Source organism: Chrysochloris asiatica, unplaced genomic scaffold (assembly GCF_000296735.1).
Source record: "Chrysochloris asiatica unplaced genomic scaffold, ChrAsi1.0 scaffold00300, whole genome shotgun sequence".
In the NCBI taxonomy this organism is placed as follows: Eukaryota; Metazoa; Chordata; class Mammalia; order Afrosoricida; family Chrysochloridae; genus Chrysochloris; species Chrysochloris asiatica.
In genome coordinates, this window is record NW_006408818.1 from 1,898,984 (window position 1) to 1,904,958 (window position 5,975).

Here is a 5,975-nt window from a genome sequence, read left to right on the forward strand (position 1 = left end):
TTTTTTTCTCCACTTATCTTGATGTTGTTTACTGGTCCAGTGGTGAGGATTTTTGTTTTCTTTACATGGACATGGAACCTATACCTAAGGCTCTGATCTCCATCAGTATTTTAAGTCCTCCTCACTTTCAACAAGCAAAGTTGTATCATCTGCATATCACAGATGCTCAATTAACACTTATAAAAAATAGACTCTAGTAAAAGAATGGAGTTCTGTTGTGGTGACTTAGGATCAGCACTGGACAGTGATGTCAGTTTGAGCTTCAAGGTCTGTGGTTCAATCTCACCAGCCAATCCTTGGAATCCCTATACAGGGTTGTTATGCTTTGGAATGGAATTGACAATTAAAGATAGCAATAACAGTAAAATAACAATTCTAGGACATTCAGCATATGATTGTGCTCATTCTGTAGTAGATGAGCATGGTATAAAGCCAAAGAAAACTTTTTCTATCTTCATCCAGAATAATATATTTTAATGCATGTTCAGAAAATGATGGAACTATTAATATAAACAGTTCCTGATTTATAACAAACCTTTCTCACCATGTAATTAATTCTGATGAAAGTGAAATAGATATATATTTTCTGTTCTCAGTTTTCATAATGGTTGCCTTTTATTGTCAATATCTTTATAAACTTAAAGATCAATGTTGTTGTTTTGTGTACCATGGAGTCAGTTCCAACTGATAGTGACCTTATATAAGGCTAACAAGAGCAGCTGGTGCTTTTAAACTACCAATATTCTCTTTAGAAGTCCACTGCTTATCTTATAGCATTACATGACAACTGACAGGCATATGAGGTTAAGTAAAAAAGTATTCTTACTAGAATTTCAGTTCATACATTGATAGGTTTATGCCCCAAACAAAAATAATGTGTATTGATATGTCTCTGAAATCAGTGATGGCTGCAGATAAGTTCTCTCAGTAATATACTTATCTTCATCTCATTAAGGGACCTTCAAAAAAATGTGTGACAATAAGGCTGTGCACAAGATCATTAGCCATTAAAGAGATCCAAGTTCAAACAACAGTGAGATGTTACCTCACACCAGCAATAAAAGTGAAGTTCAAAAAAGCAGAGGACAATAAATGCTGGTGAGGATGTGGAGAGACTAGGTGGGACCCGCCTATATTACTGGTGGGAATGGAAAATGGTCCAATCACTCTGGAAAACAGTATGGCACTTCCTCAGAAAGTTGGAAATAGAAATACATTATGATCTAGCAATTTCTCTACTTGGTATATATCCACAAGAAATATGAGCCATAACACGAGTAGATATATGCACACCAATGTTCATAGCAGCACTATTCACAATAGCAAAAAGATGGGGACAGCCTAAGTGCCCATCAAAGGAAGAATGGATAAACAATCTTTAGTGCATATACACAATGGAATATTATGCTACCTTGAAGAATAACAAGAAAGCTGCAAGCCACCGCATAACATGGATGAAACTTGAGGGCATTATACTGAGTGAAATTGTCGATCACAAAAGGACAAACATTACATAAAACCATTATTGTGAAAGCTTAAGAAAAGTTACCCATACAAAAAGGAAAAACAAATATTCTTTATTGGTTATAGGGGGTGGTCTGGGGGTGGAAGAAGGGGTGGTAGAGCACAGGGTAGGAGACTCATTTCAAGTTGGAATTTAACTTCAGAGTTTTAGGGGGAAAGTAGTATTCCCATTGAATAGTTTTCATCTTGTCTAGATGGGTATGGTGAAAAGAGATGGGGATAAGATTCTTATGATGTGAGTAATTGTTACCATGACAAATTCAGACTGTCACAATTGTAAAGGGAGAAGTTTTGTAACAGAAAGGGGGGAGTAGTTAATCTTACAGTCTAGAAACAGAGGACTCTAGGACCATCAATGGAGAAGAGCATGAGCAGAATGTGAGACCCTATCCAGAGAAGCCATAACACTAGAGATGGAGGCAGAGATGAGGACATGAGAGATAGAGCAGCTGGGTACTCTAGACTCATGAAAAGAGAAAGGTTGTATGCTGGTGGTCAGGAGGTAGACTTGAAGAATGTGCCCTTTGTTTGTTTAAATGGTTATACATTCCTGATTTGTGTGTATGCCCTCCCCCCAAAAAAAGACAAAATAAAACAAACAGAGGGATTAGAAGCAAATACTGTTGAGTGATGATGAATGGAGGGGATTGTAATCATTGCAATGAAACAAGTGTAAAAGCAATATTCTCTAATGTAAACTATCACTCAATTCACAATAAAAACTTAATTAAAAAAAAACAATAAATAAGGTTGTGCCCAAATCAGCTGGCTTATAGAGTTAATCATTCCATCAGTGTTCTAAGCAAGATCAAAACTTATGGGATGAGTCATAACTGAGGACTAGTCTTTGATTTGGTGTCCTGGTGTGGTGCTGTGGGTTAATACTCTAGGCTGCAAAGGCTGTGAGTTCAGCAGTTCAAGCTCACCAACTACTCCTTGTAGACCATATACAAGGTCAATGTGGTTTGGAATAGACTCTATGACACTTAACAACAACAACAGTCTTAAATTTACCATTTTAATCCAGAGAGCAAGGTCTAGTTTAATCAAAGCAGTAGCTTCTGAAGGGATCTGCTGAGCCAGTTAGATTTAAGGGAGAGGTCACATAAAAAGATTATGGTAAATGTTTCTTGGAATGCTAAAGGGGTATACTTGATAGATGCTCTCAAAGACACAGGAAGATGACAGGGGATTATTAAGAAGTTTTGAAAATTGAAAACTGCATTGGTATGAAAAAGGCCAGAACAGTTATGCCAAGGTATTTTTTTCTATCAGTACAAAGCGCCTGCTCATCCTTAAAGGTATCACTAACTGGCTTATGAAAATTGCATTGAGAAACCTTACCCCATTCACCCTGGAGTTCTGATCTTGTTCCTTCAGATTTCTGAAGTTACTCAAACTCAAAGAACATCAAAAAGGAACACAGCTCTTCCTAGGCCAGCGCTAGGCAAGAAAAATTCCACGTTCAGTTCAAGCGTGAAGATTTGTGAAGCCCAATGGCGAAATGCTGGATGAAATTGAGTCTGGTATTTCTCAGGCTCTTCCTAAGCTAGAGATGAACTTAGACCTAAAGGCTCAGTTGTGAGAGCTGAACATAACTGCAGCTAAGGAAATTGAAGTTGGTGGTGGTCGGAAAGTTATTATAATCTTTGTTCCTGTTCCTCAACTGAGGTCTTTCCAGAAATTCCAAGTCCGACTAGAACGTGAACTGGAGAAAAAGTTCAATGGAAAGCACTTGGTCTTTACTGTGCAGAAGAGATCTCTGCCTAAACCAACTCAAAACATCCGTACAAAAAACAAGTAAAAGTGTCCCAAGAGCAGCACTCTGACTGCTGTGCATAATGCAATGCTTGAAGACTTGATCCTCCCAAGTGACATTGTGGGCAAGAGAATCTGAGTAAAGCTGGATGGCAGCCGTCTTATAAAGGTGCATTTGGACAAAGCACAGCAGAACAATGAACACAGGTTGAAATGTTTTCTAGTGTGTATAAGGAGCTCACGGGTAAGGATGTTGATTTTGAATTCCCAGAGTTTCAGTTGTAAACAAAAATGATTAAATTAGATTTAATTCACACACATAAGAAAAGGCACACAATGTGAGTCTTTCAAGTATGCCAAAGTTGCTGTTTTGACATGATGTAATTAAGGAACACATGATTCTTTGTGAAAGAGTTGTTGTGTGCCATTGAGTCATTTCTGACTTCTGACTCATAGCGACCATGCTTAAATTTTCCTAGGCGGTAAATCTTTATGGGAGCACAAAGATTCATCTTTCTTCTGTTGAGTGACTAGTGGATTTGAACTGCCAACTCTGCAGTTTTAGCACTGCTACATGAAACCTACTCTGCTACCAGGCTCTGAGGCAGGGTTAGGGAGATAGAAACACTGCTTTAGAAGTGTATAGACCTAGTTGAAGGGTATGTCTAGAAACAATAGCTTCACATTTTGGTATTATAAATAAAGATTTTTTTCACTGCATCTTATCCATCACTTCAGGGCTAATAGTACTTGAATCAAATAGAAAGTCACTAAAGAATATATATGAGTTCATATACAACTCATAACTCTCTATGTTTACAGTGATCTTATGTCTATGAAAATGTGTTGTTGTTAAGTACAGTTGAATATATTCCAACTTATAGCGACCCTGTAGAGGGTTTCTGAGGAGTGGCTGGTGAGTTTGAACCACCATCTTGCAGCTCAAACCAACCTTGTGATCTAGTGCTTATTATACAAACCACACCAGGACTCCATAGATATATAATTGTTGTTATTAAGTGCTGTTGAATCTATTCCAACTCATAGCGACCCTGTATAGGGTTTCCAAGGAGGAGCCAGGGATCTTGCACCACCCACCTTGCAGTTCAAACCAACCTTGCAATCTAGTGCATTAACCCACAGCAAAACATTCGTTAACAAAGGCAGAGCCTATTTATTTTTCTGTAAAACCGTGCTTTATAAATATTCTTACTGGGGAAAATACAAACTCTTTAGCCATATTTTTTTTAAGGGAATTGAACTAATAGAGATTTATTAAGTAAAACAATATAATAAATATTGTTGAAGTTTATAGATAGTAATAAAAGAAAAGCTTTAGAGACCATCTCAATGAGCATTACTAAAATAGAATTGAATCCTAACCATAAACAGGTGTACATAAAGAATAAGTACTAGTTAAGCTTTTATAACCACGCCGGGGCCCTGTATTGAGAAAAGTGCACAGTTCTGTACTGATTGCTCTGCCTAAGTGCCTGTTAATGTGGTTGGAAACCCTTCCTTGTACAATTGCTTGTAAGCTTTAACCTCAACATCAGCCAAGAGCTCTAAGTGTTTTCTGGCATATTGAGTTTTAGAAATGCAGTTGATTGTTTTCCAATTTTTTTTTTTTTTTTTTAAGTCTTCTTAATGAAATAGCTTCTGAAAAGTCTGTTGTTCTGTGTTTAGGATGGTTTGTTAGCCTACCTAAGGGTTTGTGACCTAAAGAGAAAAGTGACCCCTCTGGAAAATAAAGCATGTAAGAGAATGAAACCAGTGCAAATCTGTAAACAAACACACAAAAAAAGAAGTGCTTTACTGCCAGAGACCAGGATTCATGCCGGGCAGGAAACTTGAATATATGAGATGCCATAACTAAGGTCAGGCCACAAGCATCCATGGAAGAGCTGTCTATGATGCAGATGCCACTTACCTGTTGTTCTTGCTGTTTAATGCCTTCAAGTCTGTTCCAACACATAGCCACCTTATATAGGATTTCCGAGGAGCAGCTGGTGAACATGAACCATCATCCTTGCAGTTCAAACCAACTTTGCAGTCCAGCCCATTAACCCAGCCTATATCAACCTGATATGTTGTTGTTGTTAGGTGCCATCGAGTTAGTACCAACTCACAGCAACCCTATGCGCAACAGAACGAAACACTGCCCGATCCTGAGCCAACCTCACAACTGTTGCTATGCTTGAGCCCATTGATGCTGTCACTATACAAATCCATATTACTGGGGGTCTTCCTCTCCTTCTCTGAACCTCCACCTTACCAAACATGACATCATTCTCCAGTGACTGGTCCATCCTGATAGTATGTCCAAAGTATGAGAGACGAAGTTTGGCCATCCTGGCCTCCAAGAAGCACTCTGGCTGTACTTCTTCCAAAACAGATCTGTTGGATCTTTTGGTAGTCTGTGGCACTTTCAATATTCTCCTCCAACAAGATAACTCAAATGCATCAATTCCAACTTTCAAATGCTTATGAGGTTATTGAAAATACCATGGCCTGGGTCAAGCACACCTTAATCCTCAAGCTGACATCTTTGCTCTTCAACACTATAAAAAGGTCTTGTGCAGCATATTTTCCTAATCCTTTGATTTCTTTTTTTTCCTAGGTGTTCTTTTTTTCATGTTTTATTGTGAATTATATGATATTTTACATGAGAGAACTTTAGTTTTACATTCATT

General features: G+C 38.0%; 1 protein-coding gene and 1 pseudogene across 1 annotated transcript in view; both read left to right on the plus strand.

Moving 5' to 3' along the window:
* The window catches only part of LOC102833367, a 19,667-nt pseudogene extending 16,100 nt beyond the window's left edge, over nt 1-3,567 (plus strand).
* CDH18 (cadherin 18, type 2) overlaps nt 1-5,975 on the plus strand; it is a 606,534-nt gene that overhangs the window by 481,075 nt on the left and 119,484 nt on the right. The gene's annotated exons all lie outside the window — the stretch shown is intronic.